This window comes from Carcharhinus amblyrhynchos, unplaced genomic scaffold, assembly GCF_965287045.1.
Source record: "Carcharhinus amblyrhynchos unplaced genomic scaffold, sCarAmb.v2.hapA chromosome_1007, whole genome shotgun sequence".
NCBI lineage: Eukaryota > Metazoa > Chordata > Chondrichthyes > Carcharhiniformes > Carcharhinidae > Carcharhinus > Carcharhinus amblyrhynchos.
The window spans coordinates 15001-35000 of NW_027650747.1; the positions used below are offsets into that span (position 1 = coordinate 15001).

At 50.9% G+C, this 20000-nt stretch overlaps 1 pseudogene across 1 annotated transcript in view; it reads left to right on the forward strand.

Annotated features, from left to right (window-relative positions):
* LOC145340430 (rap1 GTPase-activating protein 1-like) overlaps positions 1-20000 on the forward strand; it is a 34750-nt pseudogene that overhangs the window by 12768 nt on the left and 1982 nt on the right. Inside the window, exons 7-13 of the transcript XR_013886248.1 lie at positions 282-382; positions 552-682; positions 1592-1747; positions 9468-9538; positions 10648-10734; positions 13829-13963; positions 15186-15361. The product of XR_013886248.1 is annotated as a rap1 GTPase-activating protein 1-like (transcript). The remainder of the gene's footprint in view (positions 1-281; positions 383-551; positions 683-1591; positions 1748-9467; positions 9539-10647; positions 10735-13828; positions 13964-15185; positions 15362-20000) is intronic.

Genomic DNA, 20000 nt, shown 5'->3' on the forward strand with positions numbered 1-20000 from the left:
TGTCCTGGGAGTGTTTGATGGGGGGACAGTGTAGAGGGAGCTTTACTCTGTATCTAACCCCGTGCTGTACCTGTCCTGGGAGTGTTTGATGGGGGGACAGTGTAGAGGGAGCTTTACTCTGTATCTAACCCCGTGCTGTACCTGTCCTGGGAGTGTTTGATGGGGGGACAGTGTAGAGGGAGCTTTACTCTGTATCTAACCCCGTGCTGTGGTTTTATATTTTTAACCCCAATCTATTTTTTATTCCTGTAATATTCTTTGTTCTGTTCTTGCTCCCACAGGTGACTGAATCTCAGCTGTTCAGTAACAATGAGGAAAGTTCGGAATTCCAGGAATTCTTGGAAATTTGCGGACAGAAGATTGAACTGCAGGATTTTAAAGGGTTGAGTGTGATAAGGGTCTATGGTCAGTGGACAGGGATCGGGAGCAGGAACCCGGGGCTCATTCACCCACCGCTGTCCCTAACCCAGGGATGGGAGCAGTGAGGCTGGAGAAATGGGTGCCAACGGAGAGTCCTCCATGACTCGCCTCTCTCTCTCTCTGTGTTTCAGGTTCCGTGGAGGTTTGGATACGCAATGCGGGCAAAACGGGTCAAGAGTCTGTCTACACAAGATACGAGGGCAAGGAGATCATGTTCCACGTCGCAACAAAGCTCCCCTTTACCGAGGGAGACGAGCAACAGGTTGGTAGAGACAAGAACCAGCTCCCAATCTCGCCACCCCCCTTCACCTGGAGAAGACAATCGCAAATTTAGGCCCAGGCTTCTGGGGCCTACTTCCACAGGCTCCCTGGCCTCTCTTCGCAAGGCTCAATCTCACAGAGTCCGAGAGGTTTACAACGTGGAAACAGGCCCTTCGGCCCAAATTATCCATGCTAGCCCTTTCTTTCAAACCCCTAAGCAAATCCCAATTGTCCACATTTGCCCCATATCCCTCTATACCCATCGTACCCATGTAACTGTCTTTTTAATAGATAAAATTGTCCCCGCCTCTACTACTGTCTCTGGCAGCTCATTCCAGACACTCACCACCCTCTGGGCGAAAAAAATTGTCCCTCTGGACCCTTCTGTATCTCTCCCCTCTCACCTTAAACCCTCTGCCCTCTAGTTTTAGACTCCCCTACCTTTGGGGGAAAAGATATTGACTATCTCACTGATCTGTGCCCCTCATTATTTTATAGACCTCTATAAGATCACCCCTCTACGCTCCAGAGAAAAAAGTCCCAGTCTATCCCAGCCTCTCCTTATAACTCAATCCATCAAGTCCCCGGTAACATCCTAGTAAATCTTTTCTGCGCTCTTTCTAGTTTAATAATATCCTTTCTATAATAGGGTGACCAGAACTGTACACAGTATTTCCAAGTGTGGCCTTACCAATGTCTTGTACAACTTCAACAAGACGTCCCCAACTCCTGTATTCTGACCGATGAAACCAAGCTTGCCGAATGCCTTCTTCACCACTCTGTCCACCACTTTCAAGGAGCTATGAACCTGTCCCCCTAGATCTCTCTGTTCTGTCACTCTCCCCGACCATTAACCGAGTGAGTCCTGCCCCACCCTGGTTCACTCTGTGCCTCCGATTGGTTCCCCCAGGTCCAGAGGAAGAGACACATTGGGAATGATATCGTCAGCGTCATCTTCCAGGACGCAGGAACGATCTTTTGTCCGGATATGGTGTCGTCAAATTTCCTCCACGCTTATATCATTGTCCAGCCTGACCACACACAGCGGGGGGATCGGATTTACAGGGTAAGTGACTCATTACAGAATGGACTCAGTCCCCTCTCTCTCTCTCTCAGGGAGATATCTGTACACTGACTGGTGTCTCTCAGTCCCCTCTCTCTCTCTCTCTCAGGGAGATATCTGTACACTGACTGGTGTCTCTCAGTCCCCTCTCTCTCTCTCTCTCAGGGAGATATCTGTACACTGACTGGTGTCTCTCAGTCCCCTCTCTCTCAGGGAGATATCTGTACACTGACTGGTGTCTCTCAGTCCTCTCTCTCTCAGGGAGATATCTGTACACTGACTGGTGTCTCTCAGTCCCCTCTCTCTCTCTCAGGGAGATATCTGTACACTGGCTGGTGTCTCTCAGTCCCCTCTCTCTCTCTCTCAGGGAGATATCTGTACACTGACTGGTGTCTCTCAGTCCCTCTCTCTCTCTCTCAGGGGGATATCTGTACACTGACTGGTGTCTCTCAGTCCCCTCTCTCTCTCTCTCTCAGGGAGATATCTGTACACTGACTGGTGTCTCTCAGTCCCCTCTCTCTCTCTCTCTCAGGGAGATATCTGTACACTGACTGGTGTCTCTCAGTCCCCTCTCTCTCTCTCTCTCTCAGGGAGATATCTGTACACTGACTGGTGTCTCTCAGTCCCCTCTCTCTCTCTCTCAGGGAGATATCTGTACACTGACTGGTGTCTCTCAGTCCTCTCTCTCTCTCAGGGAGATATCTGTACACTGACTGGTGTCTCTCAGTCCCCTCTCTCTCTCTCTCAGGGAGATATCTGTACACTGACTGGTGTCTCTCAGTCCCCTCTCTCTCTCTCTCTCAGGGAGATATCTGTACACTGACTGGTGTCTCTCAGTCCCCTCTCTCTCTCTCTCAGGGAGATATCTGTACACTGACTGGTGTCTCTCAGTCCTCTCTCTCTCTCAGGGAGATATCTGTACACTGACTGGTGTCTCTCAGTCCCCTCTCTCTCTCTCTCAGGGAGATATCTGTACACTGACTGGTGTCTCTCAGTCCCCTCTCTCTCTCTCAGGGAGATATCTGTACACTGACTGGTGTCTCGCAGTCCCCTCTCTCTCTCTCAGGGAGATATCTGTACACTAACTGGTGTCTCTCAGTCCCCTCTCTCTCTCTCTCAGGGAGATATCTGTACACTGACTGGTGTCTCTCAGTCCTCTCTCTCTCTCTCTCAGGGAGATATCTGTACACTGACTGGTGTCTCTCAGTCCTCTCTCTCTCTCTCAGGGAGATATCTGTACACTGACTGGTGTCTCTCAGTCCCCTCTCTCTCTCTCAGGGAGATATCTGTACACTGACTGGTGTCTCTCAGTCCCCTCTCTCTCTCTCTCAGGGAGATATCTGTACACTGACTGGTGTCTCTCAGTCCCCTCTCTCTCTCTCTCAGGGAGATATCTGTACACTGACTGGTGTCTCTCAGTCCCCTCTCTCTCTCTCAGGGAGATATCTGTACACTGACTGGTGTCTCTCAGTCCCCCCTCTCTCTCTCTCAGGGAGATATCTGTACACTGACTGGTGTCTCTCAGTCCCCTCTCTCTCTCTCTCAGGGAGATATCTGTACACTGACTGGTGTCTCTCAGTCCCCTCTCTCTCTCTCTCTCAGGGAGATATCTGTACACTGACTGGTGTCTCTCAGTCCCCTCTCTCTCTCTCTCAGGGAGATATCTGTACACTGACTGGTGTCTCTCAGTCCCCTCTCTCTCTCAGGGAGATATCTGTACACTGACTGGTGTCTCACAGTCCCCTCTCTCTCTCTCTCAGGGAGATATCTGTACACTGACTGGTGTCTCTCAGTCCTCTCTCTCTCTCTCAGGGAGATATCTGTACACTGACTGGTGTCTCTCAGTCCCCTCTCTCTCTCTCTCTCTCTCAGGGAGATATCTGTACACTGACTGGTGTCTCTCAGTCCTCTCTCTCTCTCTCAGGGAGATATCTGTACACTGACTGGTGTCTCTCAGTCCCCTCTCTCTCTCTCAGGGAGATATCTGTACACTGACTGGTGTCTCTCAGTCCCCTCTCTCTCTCTGTCTCAGGGAGATATCTGTACACTGACTGGTGTCTCTCAGTCCCCTCCCTCTCTCTCAGGGAGATATCTGTACACTGACTGGTGTCTCTCAGTCCGCTCTCTCTCTCTCAGGGAGATATCTGTACACTGACTGGTGTCTCTCAGTCCCCTCTCTCTCTCTCTCTCAGGGAGATATCTGTACACTGACTGGTGTCTCTCAGTCCCCTCTCTCTCTCTCTCAGGGAGATATCTGTACACTGACTGGTGTCTCTCAGTCCCCTCTCTCTCTCTCTCTGGGAGATATCTGTACACTGACTGGTGTCTCTCAGTCCTCTCTCTCTCTCAGGGAGATATCTGTACACTGACTGGTGTCTCTTAGTCCCCTCTCTCTCTCTCTCTGGGAGATATCTGTACACTGACTGGTGTCTCTCAGTCCTCTCTCTCTCTCAGGGAGATATCTGTACACTGACTGGTGTCTCTCAGTCCCCTCTCTCTCTCTCTCAGGGAGATATCTGTACACTGACTGGTGTCTCTCAGTCCTCTCTCTCTCTCAGGGAGATATCTGTACACTGACTGGTGTCTCTCAGTCCCTCTCTCTCTCTCTCAGGGAGATATCTGTACACTGACTGGTGTCTCTCAGTCCCTCTCTCTCTCTCTCAGGGAGATATCTGTACACTGACTGGTGTCTCTCAGTCCCCTCTCTCTCTCTCTCTGGGAGATATCTGTACACTGACTGGTGTCTCTCAGTCCTCTCTCTCTCTCAGGGAGATATCTGTACACTGACTGGTGTCTCTCAGTCCCCTCTCTCTCAGGGAGATATCTGTACACTGACTGGTGTCTCTCAGTCCCCTCTCTCTCAGGGAGATATCTGTACACTGACTGGTGTCTCTCAGTCTCCTCTCTCTCTCTCTCAGGGAGATATCTGTACACTGACTGGTGTCTCTCAGTCCCCTCTCTCTCTCTCTCAGGGAGATATCTGTACACTGACTGGTGTCTCTCAGTCCCCTCTCTCTCAGGGAGATATCTGTACACTGACTGGTGTCTCTCAGTCCCCTCTCTCTCTCTCTCTCTCAGGGAGATATCTGTACACTGACTGGTGTCTCTCAGTCCCCTCTCTCTCTCTCTCAGGGAGATATCTGTACACTGACTGGTGTCTCTCAGTCCCCTCTCTCTCTCTCTCAGGGAGATATCTGTACACTGACTGGTGTCTCTCAGTCCCCTCTCTCTCAGGGAGATATCTGTACACTGACTGGTGTCTCTCAGTCCCCTCTCTCTCTCTCTCTCTCAGGGAGATATCTGTACACTGACTGGTGTCTCTCAGTCCCCTCTCTCTCTCTCTCAGGGAGATATCTGTATACTGACTGGTGTCTCTCAGTCCCCTCTCTCTCTCTCTCTCAGGGAGATATCTGTACACTGACTGGTGTCTCTCAGTCCCCTCTCTCTCTCTCTCAGGGGGATATCTGTACACTGACTGGTGTCTCTCAGTCCCCTCTCTCTCTCTCTCAGGGAGATATCTGTACACTGACTGGTGTCTCTCAGTCTCTCTCTCTCTCTCTCAGGGAGATATCTGTACACTGACTGGTGTCTCTCAGTTCCCTCTCTCTCTCTCTCAGGGAGATATCTGTACACTGACTGGTGTCTCTCAGTCCCCTCTCTTTCTCTCAGGGGGATATCTGTACACTGACTGGTGTCTCTCAGTCCCCCCTCTCTCTCTCTCTCAGGGAGATATCTGTACACTGACTGGTGTCTCCCAGTCCCCTCTATCTCTCTCTCAGGGAGATATCTGTACACTGACTGGTGTCTCTCAGTCCCCTCTCTCTCTCTCTCTCTCTCAGGGAGATATCTGTACACTGACTGGTGTCTCTCAGTCCTCTCTCTCTCTCTCAGGGAGATATCTGTACACTGACTGGTGTCTCTCAGTCCCCTCTCTCTCTCTCAGGGAGATATCTGTACACTGACTGGTGTCTCTCAGTCCCCTCTCTCTCTCTGTCTCAGGGAGATATCTGTACACTGACTGGTGTCTCTCAGTCCCCTCCCTCTCTCTCAGGGAGATATCTGTACACTGACTGGTGTCTCTCAGTCCGCTCTCTCTCTCTCAGGGAGATATCTGTACACTGACTGGTGTCTCTCAGTCCCCTCTCTCTCTCTCTCTCAGGGAGATATCTGTACACTGACTGGTGTCTCTCAGTCCCCTCTCTCTCTCTCTCAGGGAGATATCTGTACACTGACTGGTGTCTCTCAGTCCCCTCTCTCTCTCTCTCTGGGAGATATCTGTACACTGACTGGTGTCTCTCAGTCCTCTCTCTCTCTCAGGGAGATATCTGTACACTGACTGGTGTCTCTCAGTCCCCTCTCTCTCTCTCTCTGGGAGATATCTGTACACTGACTGGTGTCTCTCAGTCCTCTCTCTCTCTCAGGGAGATATCTGTACACTGACTGGTGTCTCTCAGTCCCCTCTCTCTCTCTCTCAGGGAGATATCTGTACACTGACTGGTGTCTCTCAGTCCCCTCTCTCTCTCTCTCAGGGAGATATCTGTACACTGACTGGTGTCTCTCAGTCCTCTCTCTCTCTCAGGGAGATATCTGTACACTGACTGGTGTCTCTCAGTCCCCTCTCTCTCAGGGAGATATCTGTACACTGACTGGTGTCTCTCAGTCCCCTCTCTCTCAGGGAGATATCTGTACACTGACTGGTGTCTCTCAGTCTCCTCTCTCTCTCTCTCAGGGAGATATCTGTACACTGACTGGTGTCTCTCAGTCCCCTCTCTCTCTCTCTCTCAGGGAGATATCTGTACACTGACTGGTGTCTCTCAGTCCCCTCTCTCTCAGGGAGATATCTGTACACTGACTGGTGTCTCTCAGTCCCCTCTCTCTCTCTCTCTCTCAGGGAGATATCTGTACACTGACTGGTGTCTCTCAGTCCCCTCTCTCTCTCTCTCAGGGAGATATCTGTACACTGACTGGTGTCTCTCAGTCCCCTCTCTCTCTCTCTCAGGGAGATATCTGTACACTGACTGGTGTCTCTCAGTCCCCTCTCTCTCAGGGAGATATCTGTACACTGACTGGTGTCTCTCAGTCCCCTCTCTCTCTCTCTCTCTCAGGGAGATATCTGTACACTGACTGGTGTCTCTCAGTCCCCTCTCTCTCTCTCTCAGGGAGATATCTGTACACTGACTGGTGTCTCTCAGTCCCCTCTCTCTCTCTCTCTCTCAGGGAGATATCTGTACACTGACTGGTGTCTCTCAGTCCCCTCTCTCTCTCTCTCAGGGAGATATCTGTACACTGACTGGTGTCTCTCAGTCCCCTCTCTCTCTCTCTCTCTCAGGGAGATATCTGTACACTGACTGGTGTCTCTCAGTCCTCTCTCTCTCTCTCTCAGGGAGATATCTGTACACTGACTGGTGTCTCTCAGTTCCCTCTCTCTCTCTCTCAGGGAGATATCTGTACACTGACTGGTGTCTCTCAGTCCCCTCTCTTTCTCTCAGGGGGATATCTGTACACTGACTGGTGTCTCTCAGTCCCCCCTCTCTCTCTCTCTCAGGGAGATATCTGTACACTGACTGGTGTCTCTCAGTCCCCTCTCTCTCTCTCAGGGAGATATCTGTACACTGACTGGTGTCTCTCAGTCCCCTCTCTCTCAGGGAGATATCTGTACACTGACTGGTGTCTCTCAGTCCCCTCTCTCTCTCTCTCAGGGAGATATCTGTACACTGACTGGTATCTCTCAGTCCCCTCTCTCTCTCTCTCAGGGAGATATCTGTACACTGACTGGTGTCTCTCAGTCCCCTCTCTCTCAGGGAGATATCTGTACACTGACTGGTGTCTCTCAGTCCCCTCTCTCTCTCTCTCTCTCAGGGAGATATCTGTACACTGACTGGTGTCTCTCAGTCCCCTCTCTCTCTCTCTCAGGGAGATATCTGTACACTGACTGGTGTCTCTCAGTCCCCTCTCTCTCTCTCTCTCTCAGGGAGATATCTGTACACTGACTGGTGTCTCTCAGTCCCCTCTCTCTCTCTCTCAGGGAGATATCTGTACACTGACTGGTGTCTCTCAGTCCCCCTCTCTCTCTCTCTCTCTCAGGGAGATATCTGTACACTGACTGGTGTCTCTCAGTCCTCTCTCTCTCTCTCTCAGGGAGATATCTGTACACTGACTGGTGTCTCTCAGTTCCCTCTCTCTCTCTCTCAGGGAGATATCTGTACACTGACTGGTGTCTCTCAGTCCCCTCTCTTTCTCTCAGGGGGATATCTGTACACTGACTGGTGTCTCTCAGTCCCCCTCTCTCTCTCTCTCAGGGAGATATCTGTACACTGACTGGTGTCTCTCAGTCCTCTCTCTCTCAGGGAGATATCTGTACACTGACTGGTGTCTCTCAGTCCTCTCTCTCTCAGGGAGATATCTGTACACTGACTGGTGTCTCTCAGTCCCCTCTCTCTCTCTCAGGGGGATATCTGTACACTGACTGGTGTCTCTCAGTCCTCTCTCTCTCTCTCTCAGGGAGATATCTGTACACTGACTGGTGTCTCTCAGTCCCCTCTCTCTCTCTCAGGGAGATATCTGTACACTGACTGGTGTCTCTCAGTCCTCTCTCTCTCAGGGAGATATCTGTACACTGACTGGTGTCTCTCAGTCCCCTCTCTCTCTCTCTCTCAGGGAGATATCTGTACACTGACTGGTGTCTCTCAGTCCCCTCTCTCTCTCTCTCAGGGAGATATCTGTACACTGACTGGTGTCTCTCAGTCCTGTCTCTCTCTCTCAGGGAGATATCTGTACACTGACTGGTGTCTCTCAGTCCTCTCTCTCTCTCTCAGGGAGATATCTGTACACTGACTGGTGTCTCTCAGTCCCCTCTCTCTCTCTCAGGGAGATATCTGTACACTGACTGGTGTCTCTCAGTCCCCTCTCTCTCAGGGGGATATCTGTACACTGACTGGTGTCTCTCAGTCCCCTCTCTCTCAGGGAGATATCTGTACACTGACTGGTGTCTCTCAGTCCCCTCTCTCTCTCTCAGGGAGATATCTGTACACTGACTGGTGTCTCTCAGTCCCCTCTCTCTCTCTCTCTCAGGGAGATATCTGTACACTGACTGGTGTCTCTCAGTCCCCTCTCTCAGGGAGATATCTGTACACTGACTGGTGTCTCTCAGTCCCCTCTCTCCCTCTCAGGGAGATATCTGTACACTGACTGGTGTCTCTCAGTCCCCTCTCTCTCTCTCTCAAGGAGATATCTGTACACTGACTGGTGTCTCTCAGTCCCCTCTCTCTCTCTCTCTCAGGGAGATATCTGTACACTGACTGGTGTCTCTCAGTCCCCTCTCTCTCTCAGGGAGATATCTGTACACTGACTGGTGTCTCTCAGTCCCCTCTCTCTCTCTCTCAGGGAGATATCTGTACACTGACTGGTGTCTCTCAGTCCCCTCTCTCTCTCTCTCTCAGGGAGATATCTGTACACTGACTGGTGTCTCTCAGTCCTCTCTCTCTCTCAGGGAGATATCTGTACACTGACTGGTGTCTCTCAGTCCCCTCTCTCTCTCTCTCTCAGGGAGATATCTGTACACTGACTGGTGTCTCTCAGTCCCCTCTCTCTCTCTCTCAGGGAGATATCTGTACACTGACTGGTGTCTCCCAGTCCCCTCTCTCTCTCTCTCTCAGGGAGATATCTGTATATCTATAATTTATTGACCTAATCGCATAATTATAAAATCTCTTCTCTGCCCCAGGTTTCAATTGCTGCTCGAGACGATGTCCCATTTTTGGACCCCAGATGCCCGAACCGTCAATCTTCACAAAGGTAAAAAAATCCCTCCGAACCTCCCAAGAATTTATTTCTGCCCAGTTTCTATCTGAAGTGTGTTTCTGATGAGGGAGCTTTACTCTGTATCTAACCCCGTGCTGTACCTGTCCTGGGAGTGTTTGATGGGGACAGTGTAGAGGGAGCTTTACTCTGTATCTAACCCCGTGCTGTACCTGTCCTGGGAGTGTTTGATGGGGACAGTGTAGAGGGAGCTTTACTCTGTATCTAACCCCGTGCTGTACCTGTCCTGGGAGTGTTTGATGGGGGGACAGTGTAGAGGGAGCTTTACTCTGTATCTAACCCCGTGCTGTACCTGTCCTGGGAGTGTTTGATGGGGACAGTGTAGAGGGAGCTTTACTCTGTATCTAACCCCGTGCTGTACCTGTCCTGGAGTGTTTGATGGGGACAGTGTAGAGGGAGCTTTACTCTGTATCTAACCCCGTGCTGTACCTGTCCTGGGAGTGTTTGATGGGGACAGTGTAGAGGGAGCTTTACTCTGTATCTAACCCCGTGCTGTCCCTGTCCTGGGAGTGTTTGATGGGGGACAGTGTAGAGGGAGCTTTACTCTGTATCTAACCCGTGCTGTCCCTGTCCTGGGAGTGTTTGATGGGGGGACAGTGTAGAGGGAGCTTTACTCTGTATCTAACCCCGTGCTGTACCTGTCCTGGGAGTGTTTGATGGGGGGACAGTGTAGAGGGAGCTTTACTCTTATCTAACCCCGTGCTGTACCTGTCCTGGGAGTGTTTGATGGGGACAGTTTAGAGGGAGCTTTACTCTGTATCTAACCCCGTGCTGTACCTGTCCTGGGAGTGTTTGATGGGGGGACAGTGTAGAGGGAGCTTTACTCTGTATCTAACCCCGTGCTGTCCCTGTCCTGGGAGTGTTTGATGGGGGGACAGTGTAGAGGGAGCTTTACTCTGTATCTAACCCCGTGCTGTCCCTGTCCTGGGAGTGTTTGATGGGAGGGACAGTGTAGAGGGAGCTTTACTCTGTATCTAACCCCGTGCTGTACCTGTCCTGGGAGTGTTTGATGGGGGATAGTGTAGAGGGAGCTTTACTCTGTATCTAACCCCGGGGAGTTACTCCTCTCTCCTTCTCTTCTGTAGGGATCGAAATTTCGCGATTTCCTGCTGACCAAGCTGATCAACGCTGAGTATAGCAGTTATCGATCGGAGAGATTCGCCGCTTTGGAGGTCTCGTTTTTGGACAGCTATCGTACTTTCCTCTCTCCCGCTCCCTCTTTGCCATGATTCCCAGTCGCTCTCCCGTCCTCCCGATCCCCTTCCCTGACTCCCGACTCCGGCAGGATCAGGAATCGGTCGGGGAACTCAACTCCATCGCCTCGTCCTGCTCTCCCCCAGTAACCTTCGATCCCATTCCCCCCCCCCCAAGTGCTTTTCTGTTTACACAGGGGGTCCAGAACCGCACCCATCCACTGCCACCCTCTGTCCTCTCTGACCGAGCCAATTCTCTACCCGTCTTGCCTTCTCGCCTCTCACCTGCGAGATTTCGCCTTCAAGTCGCGTAAACTTTATCTGTTCATCAGAAGTGAGGCTTACGTTGACGCTGCAATGCAGTGACTGTGAAATTCCCCTCCTGCACCATGTCAAAGGCCTGACTGAAGTCCATATACACAACATCCGCTGCCCTACCCTCATCAATCATCCTCGTCACTTCCTCAAAAAAACTCCCATCAAGTTCGTAAGACACGACCTCCCCTTCACAAAACCATGTTCCCTCTCACTAATACATCCATTTCTTTCCAAGTGGGAGCAAATCCTATCTCAATGAACCCTCTCCAACAATTTCCCTAAATCCTCCCCAACAATTTCCCCAAATCGTCTCTCATAATTTCCCTCAATCCTCCCCAATAATTTCCCTCAATCCTCTCCAACAATTTCCGTAAATCCTCTCCAACAATTTCCGTAAATCCTCTCCAACAATTTCCGCCGTAATCCTCTCCAACAATTTCCGTAAATCCTCTCCAACAATTTCCGTAAATCCTCTCCAATAATTTCACTAAATCCTCTCCAATAATTTCACTAAATCCTCTCCAATACGTTCCCTAAATCCTCCCCAATAATTTCCTTAAATCCTCTCCAACTATTTCCCTAAATCCTCTCCAATAATTTCCTTAAATCCTCTCCAATACTTTCTCTAAATCCTCTCCAACTATTTCCCTAAATCCTCTCCAATAATTTCCTTAAATCCTCTCCAATAATTTCCCTAAATCCTCCCCAATAATTTCTCTAAATCCTCTCCAATAATTTCCCTAAATCCTCCCCAATAATTTCTCTAAATCCTCCCCAATAATTTCTCTAAATCCTCTCCAACAATTTCCCCAAATCCTCCCCAACAATTTCCCCAAATCCTCCCCAACAATTTCCCCAAATCGTCTCTAATAATTTCCCTGAATCCTCTCTCATAATTTCCCTCAATCCTCCCCAATAATTTCCCTCAATCCTCTCCAACAATTTCCGTAAATCCTCTCCAACAATTTCCGTAAATCCTCTCCAACAATTTCCGTAAATCCTCTCCAATAATTTCACTAAATCCTCTCCAATAATTTCACTAAATCCTTTCCAATACGTTCCCTAACTCCCCAATAATTTCCTTAAATCCTCTCCAACTATTTCCCTAAATCCTCTCCAATAATTTCCCTAAATCCTCCCCAATAATTTCTCTAAATCCTCCCCAATAATTTCTCTAAATCCTCCCCAATAATTTCTCTAAATCCTCTCCAATAATTTCAGTAAATCCTCTCCAACTATTTCTCTAAATCCTCTCCAATAATTTCTCTAAATCCTCTCCAATAATTTCCTTAAGTCCTCTCCAATACATTCCCTAAATTCTCTCCAATACTTTCCCTAAATCCTCTCCAACATTTTCCCTAAATCCACTCCAATAATTTCCCTAAATCCTCTCCAACAATTTCCCTAAATCCTCTCCAATAATTTCCCTAAATCCTCTCCAACAATTTCCCTAAATCCTCTCCAATAATTTCCCTAAATCCTCTCCAATAAATTTCCTTAAATCCCCTCCGACAATTTGCCCAGATCTCTGACTCTCCCCAGTTTGGACGGAATCTCATTGATCTGTAAAATTAATTGTGTTTTTTAGGAGAGGATTTAGGGAAAGTATTGGAGAGGATTTAGAGAAATTATTGGAGAGGATTTAGGGAACGTATTGGAGAGGATTTAGAGAAATTATTGGAGAGGATTTAGACAAAGTATTGGAGAGGATTTAGAGAAAGTATTGGAGAGGATTTAGAGAAATTATTGGAGACGATTTAGAGAAATTATTGGAGAGGATTTAGAGAAATTATTGGAGAGAATTTAGGGAAATTGTTGGAGAGGATTTAGAGAAAGTATTAGAGAGTATTTAGGGAAAGTATTAGAGAGGACTTAGGAAATTTATTGGAGAGGATTTAGGGAAAGTATTGGAGAGGATTTAGAAAAAGTATTGGAGAGGATTTAGAGAAATTATTGGAGAGGATTTAGAGAAATTATTGGAGAGGATTTAGAGAAAGTATTGGAGAGGATTTAGGGAAAGTATTGGAGAGGATTTAGAGAAATTATTGGAGAGAATTTAGGGAACGTATTGGAGAGGATTTAGAGAAATTATTGGAGAGGATTTAGAAAAAGTATTGGAGAGGATTTAGAGAAATTATTGGAGAGGATTTAGGGAACGTATTGGAGAGGATTTAGGAAATTTATTGGAGGGGATTTAGGGAAAGTATTGGAGAGGATTTAGAGAAATTATTGGAGAGGATTTAGGGAAAGTATTGGAGAGGATTTAGAGAAAGTATTGGAGAGGATTTAGGGAAAGTATTGGAGAGGATTTAGAGAAAGTATTGGAGAGGATTTAGGGAAAGTATTGGAGAGGATTTAGAGAAAGCATTGGAGAGGATTTAGAGAAAGTATTGGAGAGGATTTAGGGAAAGTATTGGAGAGGATTTAGAGAAATTATTGGGGAGGATTTAGAGAAAGTATTGGAGAGGATTTAGGGAAAGTATTGGAGAGGATTTAGAGAAATTATTGGAGAGGATTTAGAGGAAGCATTGGAGAGGATTTAGAGAAAGTATTGGAGAGGATTTAGGGAAAGTATTGGAGAGGATTTAGGAAATTTATTGGAGAGGGTTTAGGGAAATTAATTACCCACTTGGTGTTGTCCGCCCTCTACTTGTTGAGAATTTCCAGCAATTTTTTTTTCCCCTGTTTCGATCTCCCACATCCTCGCTCCTTCCCCTCCATGCCGTGGTTAATCCATTTCCCTCTCGCCCTCCAGGCAAGGACCCGGGGAGCTCTCCTGGGCATCCTGTACGAGGAACTCCATCGCAAGAGCCAGACCATGCTGGGTATCAGAGACAGCGACGGGGACAAGGGTGAAGAGGGAGAGCGCGGATTCTTTGAGCACTTCAAGGTGGGTGTGTGAAGGCAGTTACCTGGCTGGGAGAACCACCCCCTCCTCTCTCCCACTCACACCATGGATCTCCTCTGTAGGTTGATACAGGAAGAATATGGTCTGTTTGCTTTCATTGCAAACAGTCATCGAGTATTCTTCCTGCAACTGTATAGGGCATTGGTGAGGCCGCAGCTGGAGTACTGTGTGCAGTTTTGGTCACCGCACTTACGCAAGGATATTTTGGCCTTGGAGGGAGTGCAGAGGAGGTTCACTAGGCTGATACCGGAGTTGAGGGGGTTGGACTATGAAGAGAGATTGAATAGACTGGGTCTGTACTCGTTGGAGTTTAGAAGGATGAGGGAGGATCTTATAGAGACGTATAAGATAATGAAGGGGATGGATAGGGTAGAGGTAGAGAGATTCTTGGGAAGAATAGGTTTATTGGTCATGCTAAATTGTCCCTTAGTGTCCAAAGATGTGTAGGTTAGGGGGGATTGGCCATGCTAAATTGTCCCTTAGTGTCCAAAGATGTGTAGGTTAGGGTGGATTGGCCGTGCTAAATTGTCCCTTAGTGTCCAAAGATGTGTAGCTTAGGGTGGATTGGCCATGCTAAATTGTCCCTTAGTGTCCAAAGATGTGTAGGTTAGGGTGGATTGGCCGTGCTAAATTGCCCCTTAGTGTCCAAAGATGTGTAGGTTAGGGTGGATTGGCCATGCTAAATTGTCCCTTAGTGTCCCAAAGATGTGTAGGTTAGGGGGGATTGGCCATGCTAAATTGCCCTTAGTGTCCAAAGATGTGTAGGTTAGGGTGGATTGGCCGTGCTAAATTGCCCTTAGTGTCCAAAGATGTGTAGGTTAGGGTGGATTGGCCATGCTAAATTGTCCCTTAGTGTCCAAAGATGTGTAGGTTAGGGTGGATTGGCCGTGCTAAATTGTCCCTTAGTGTCCAAAGATGTGTAGGTTAGGGTGGATTGGCCATGCTAAATTGTCCCTTAGTGTCCAAAGATGTGTAGGTTAGGGTGGATTGGCCATGCTAAATTGTCCCTTAGTGTCCAAAGATGTGTAGGTTAGGGGGATTGGCCATGCTAACTTGCGCCAGGTTCCTCAGGTGGGGGGGGCTGAGTGTGGGGTTGGAGGCTCGGAGAATCGAGGGTGGTGTATTGGGGTCTGTCCGTCTTGCTCCCTCCCCGGGCCTGCCAGAGTTCTCTAATGTGGCGTTCCCCTCTCTCCCTGTCCCACAGCGAGCCATCCGGGGGCGGAGCCAGTCCTTGGACACGGTGGGGACGGCGGGCAGGCGGAGCTTCCCAGCTGGGATCGGACGGACCCAACCCCCAGTGGACGGACCGAGCACAGGAGCAGACGTAACGAAAGCTTTGCTCTCACGGGCCCCACCCCCCCCCGGCTTTGTGGGGTTATTGTACTGGGGCTTGGGGGGGTGGCGGTTCATACCAGGCAACCGATTTCGGTCTCAAAGGGAGGGAGGGGGGGATTAAACCTCACACCCACCTCCTCCCAGTTACACACACACACATATAGGGCAGCCCGTATCCCGATCGGAGAGGGGGGGGGGATTAACCCTCTCACCCACCTCATCCCAGTTACACACACACACATATAGGGCAGCCCGTATCCCGATCGGAGAGAGAGGGGGGATTAACACTCTCACCCACCTCCTCCCAGTGATACACACACATATAGGGCAGCCCGTATCCCGATCGGAGAGAGAGGGGGGATGAACACTCTCACCCACCTCCTCCCAGTGATACACACACATATAGGGCAGCCCGTATCCCGATCGGAGAGGGGGGGGATTAACCCTCTCACCCACCTCCTCCCAGTGATACACACACATATAGGGAAGCCCGTATCCCGATCGGAGAGAGGGAGGGGGGATTAACCCTCTCACCCACCTCCTCCCAGTGATACACACACATATAGGGCAGCCCGTATCCCGATCGGAGAGAGAGGGGGGATTAACCCTCTCACCCACCTCCTCCCAGTGATACACACACACATATAGGGCAGCCCGTATCCCGATCGGAGAGGGGGGGGGATTAACCCTCTCACCCACCTCCTCCTACTTACACATACACACATATAGGGCAGCCCGTATCCCAATCGGAGAGAGAGGGGGGATTAACCCTCTCACCACCTCCTCCAAGTTAAACACACACACACACACACACACGCACAGGGCAGCCCGTATCCCGATCGGAGCGAGAGGGGGGGATTAACCCTCTCACCCACCTCCTCCCAGTTATACACACACACATATAGGGCAGCCCATATCCCAATCGGAGAGGGGGGGCGTGGATTAACCCTCTCACCCACATCCTCCCAGTTACACACACACATATAGGGCAGCCCGTATCCCGATCGGAGAGAGGGGGGGATTAACCCTCGCACCCACCTCCTCCCAGTTACACACACACACAGATAGGGCAGCCCGTATCCGATCGGAGAGAGAGAGGGCATTAACCCTCTCACCCACCTCCTCCCAGTTATACACACACACATAGGGCAGCCCGTATCCCGATCGGAGAGAGAGAGGGGGATTAACCCTCTCACCCACCTCCTCCCAGTTACACCCACACACATATAGGCAGCCCGTATCCCGATCGGAGAGAGAGAGGGGGGATTAACCCTCTCACACACCTCTTCCGGTTACACACACACACATATAGGGCAGCCCGTATCCCGATTGGAGAGAGAGAGGGGGGATTAACCCTCTCACCCACCTACTCCCAGTTACACACACACACAAACATAGGGCAGCCCGTATCCCGATCGGAGAGGGAGGGGGGATTAACCCTCTCACCCACCTCCTCCCAGTTACACACACACAGATAGGGCAACCCGTTTCCCGATCGGAGAGGGAGGGGGGATTTACCCTCTCACCCACCTCCTCCCAGTTACACACACACACACATATAGGGCAGCCGTATCCCGATCGGAGAGAGAGGGCGGATTAACCCTCTCACCCACCTACTCCCAGTTACACACACGCACACGTAGGGCAGCCCGTATCCCGATCGGAGAGGGAGGGGTGGATTAAACCTCTCACCCACCTCCTCCCAGTTATACACACACATATAGGGCAGCCCGTATCCTGATCGGAGAGAGAGAAGGGGGATTAACCCTCTCACCCACCTCCTCCCAGTGATACACACACATATAGGGCAGCCCGTATCCCGATCGGAGAGAGAGGGGGGATTAACCCTCTCACCCACCTCCTCCCAGTTATACACACACATATGGGGCAGCCCGTATCACGATCGGAGAGAGAGAGGGGGGATTAACCCTCTCACTCACCTCCTCCCAGTTATACACACACATATAGGGCAGCCTGTATCCCAATCGGAGAGAGAGAGGGGGGATTAACCCTCTCACCCACCTCCTCCCAGTGATACACACACATATAGGGCAGCCCGTATCCCGATCGGAGAGAGAGAGGGGGGATTAACCCTCACACCCAGCTCCTCCCAGTTACGAAAAACACATATAGGGCAGCCTGTATCCCGATCGGAGAGAGAGGGGGGAGGATTAACCCTCACACCCCACCTCCTCCCAGTTACACACACACACACATAGGGCAGCCCGTATCCCGATCGGAGAGGGAGGGGGATTAACCCTCTCACCCACCTCCTCCCAGTTACACACACACATATAGGGTAGCCTGTATACCGATCGGAGAGAGTGGGGGGTTAACCCTCACACCCAGCTCCCCCCAGTTACACACACACACATATAGGGCAGCCCGTATCCCGATCGGAGAGAGGGTGGGGGGATTAACCCTCTCACCCACCTCCACCCAGTACACACACACACACACACACACACACAGGGCAGCCCGTATCCCGATCGGGGAGAGAGACGGGGGATTAACCCTCTCACCCACCTCCTCCCAGTTATACACACACTTATAGGCAGCCCGTATCCCGATCGGAGAGAGAGAGAGGGGATTAACCTCTCACCCACCTCCTCCCAGTTACACACACACATATAGGGCCGCCTGTATCCCGATCGGAGAGAGAGAGGGGGGGATTAACCCCTCACACCCACCTCCTCCCAGTTACACACACACATATAGGGCAGCCCGTTTCCCGATCGGAGAGGGAGGGGGGATTAACCCTCTCACCCACCTCCTCCCAGTTACACACACACACACATATAGGGCAGCCCGCTCCCGATCGGAGAGGAGGGGGGATTAACCCTCACACCCACCTCCTCCCAGTTACACACACACACACATAGGGCAGCCCATATCCCGATCGGAGAGAGAGGGTGGATTAACCCTCTCACCCACCTACTCCCAGTTACACACACGCACACGTAGGGCAGCCCGTATCCCGATCGGAGAGGGAGGGGGGGATTAACCCTCTCACCCACCTCCTCCCAGTTACACACACACAGATAGGGCAACCCGTTTCCCGATCGGAGAGGGAGGGGGGATTTACCCTCTCACCCACCTCCTCCCAGTTACACACACACACACATATAGGGCAGCCCGTATCCCGATCGGAGAGAGAGGGCGGATTAACCCTCTCACCCACCTACTCCCAGTTACACACCGCACACGTAGGGCAGCCCGTATCCCGATCGGAGAGGGAGGGGTGGATTAAACCTCTCACCCACCTCCTCCCAGTTATACACACACATATAGGGCAGCCCGTATCCTGATCGGAGAGAGAGAAGGGGGATTAACCCTCTCACCCACCTCCTCCCAGTGATACACACACATATAGGGCAGCCCGTATCCCGATCGGAGAGAGAGGGGGGATTAACCCTCTCACCCACCTCCTCCCAGTTATACACACACATATGGGGCAGCCCGTATCACGATCGGAGAGAGAGAGGGGGATTAACCCTCTCACTCACCTCCTCCCAGTTATACACACACATATAGGGCAGCCTGTATCCCAATCGGAGAGAGAGAGGGGGATTAACCTCTCACCCACCTCCTCCCAGTGATACACACACATATAGGGCAGCCCGTATCCCGATCGGAGAGAGAGAGGGGGGATTAACCCTCACACCCAGCTCCTCCCAGTTACGAAAACACATATAGGGCAGCCTGTATCCCGATCGGAGAGAGAGGGGGGAGGATTAACCCTCACACCCACCTCCTCCCAGTTACACACACACACACATAGGGCAGCCCGTATCCCGATCGGAGAGGGAGGGGGGATTAACCCTCTCACCCACCTCCTCCCAGTTACACACACACATATAGGGTAGCCTGTATACCGATCGGAGAGAGTGGGGGGGTTAACCCTCACACCCAGCTCCCCCCAGTTACACACACACACATATAGGGCAGCCCGTATCCCGATCGGAGAGAGGGTGGGGGGATTAACCCTCTCACCCACCTCCACCCAGTTACACACACACACACACACACACACAGGGCAGCCCGTATCCCGATCGGGAGAGAGACGGGGGATTAACCCTCTCACCCACCTCCTCCCAGTTATACACACACTTATAGGCAGCCCGTATCCCGATCGGAGAGAGAGAGAGGGGATTAACCCTCTCACCCACCACCTCCCAGTTACACACACACATATAGGGCCGCCTGTATCCCGATCGGAGAGAGAGAGGGGGGGATTAACCCTCACACCCACCTCCTCCCAGTTACACACACACATATAGGGCAGCCCGTTTCCCGATCGGAGAGGGAAGGGGGGATTAACCCTCTCACCCACCTCCTCCCAGTTACACACACACACACATATAGGGCAGCCCGCATCCCGATCGGAGAGGAGGGGGGATTAACCCTCACACCCACCTCCTCCCAGTTACACACACACACACATAGGGCAGCCCATATCCCGATCGGAGAGAGAGGGTGGATTAACCCTCTCACCCACCTACTCCCAGTTACACACACGCACACGTAGGGCAGCCCGTATCCCGATCGGAGAGGGAGGGGTGGATTAACCCTCTCACCCACCTCCTCCCAGTTATACACACACATATAGGGCAGCCCGTATCCCGATCGGAGAGAGAGAGGGCGGATTAACCCTCTCACCCACCTCCTCCCCAGTTACACACAC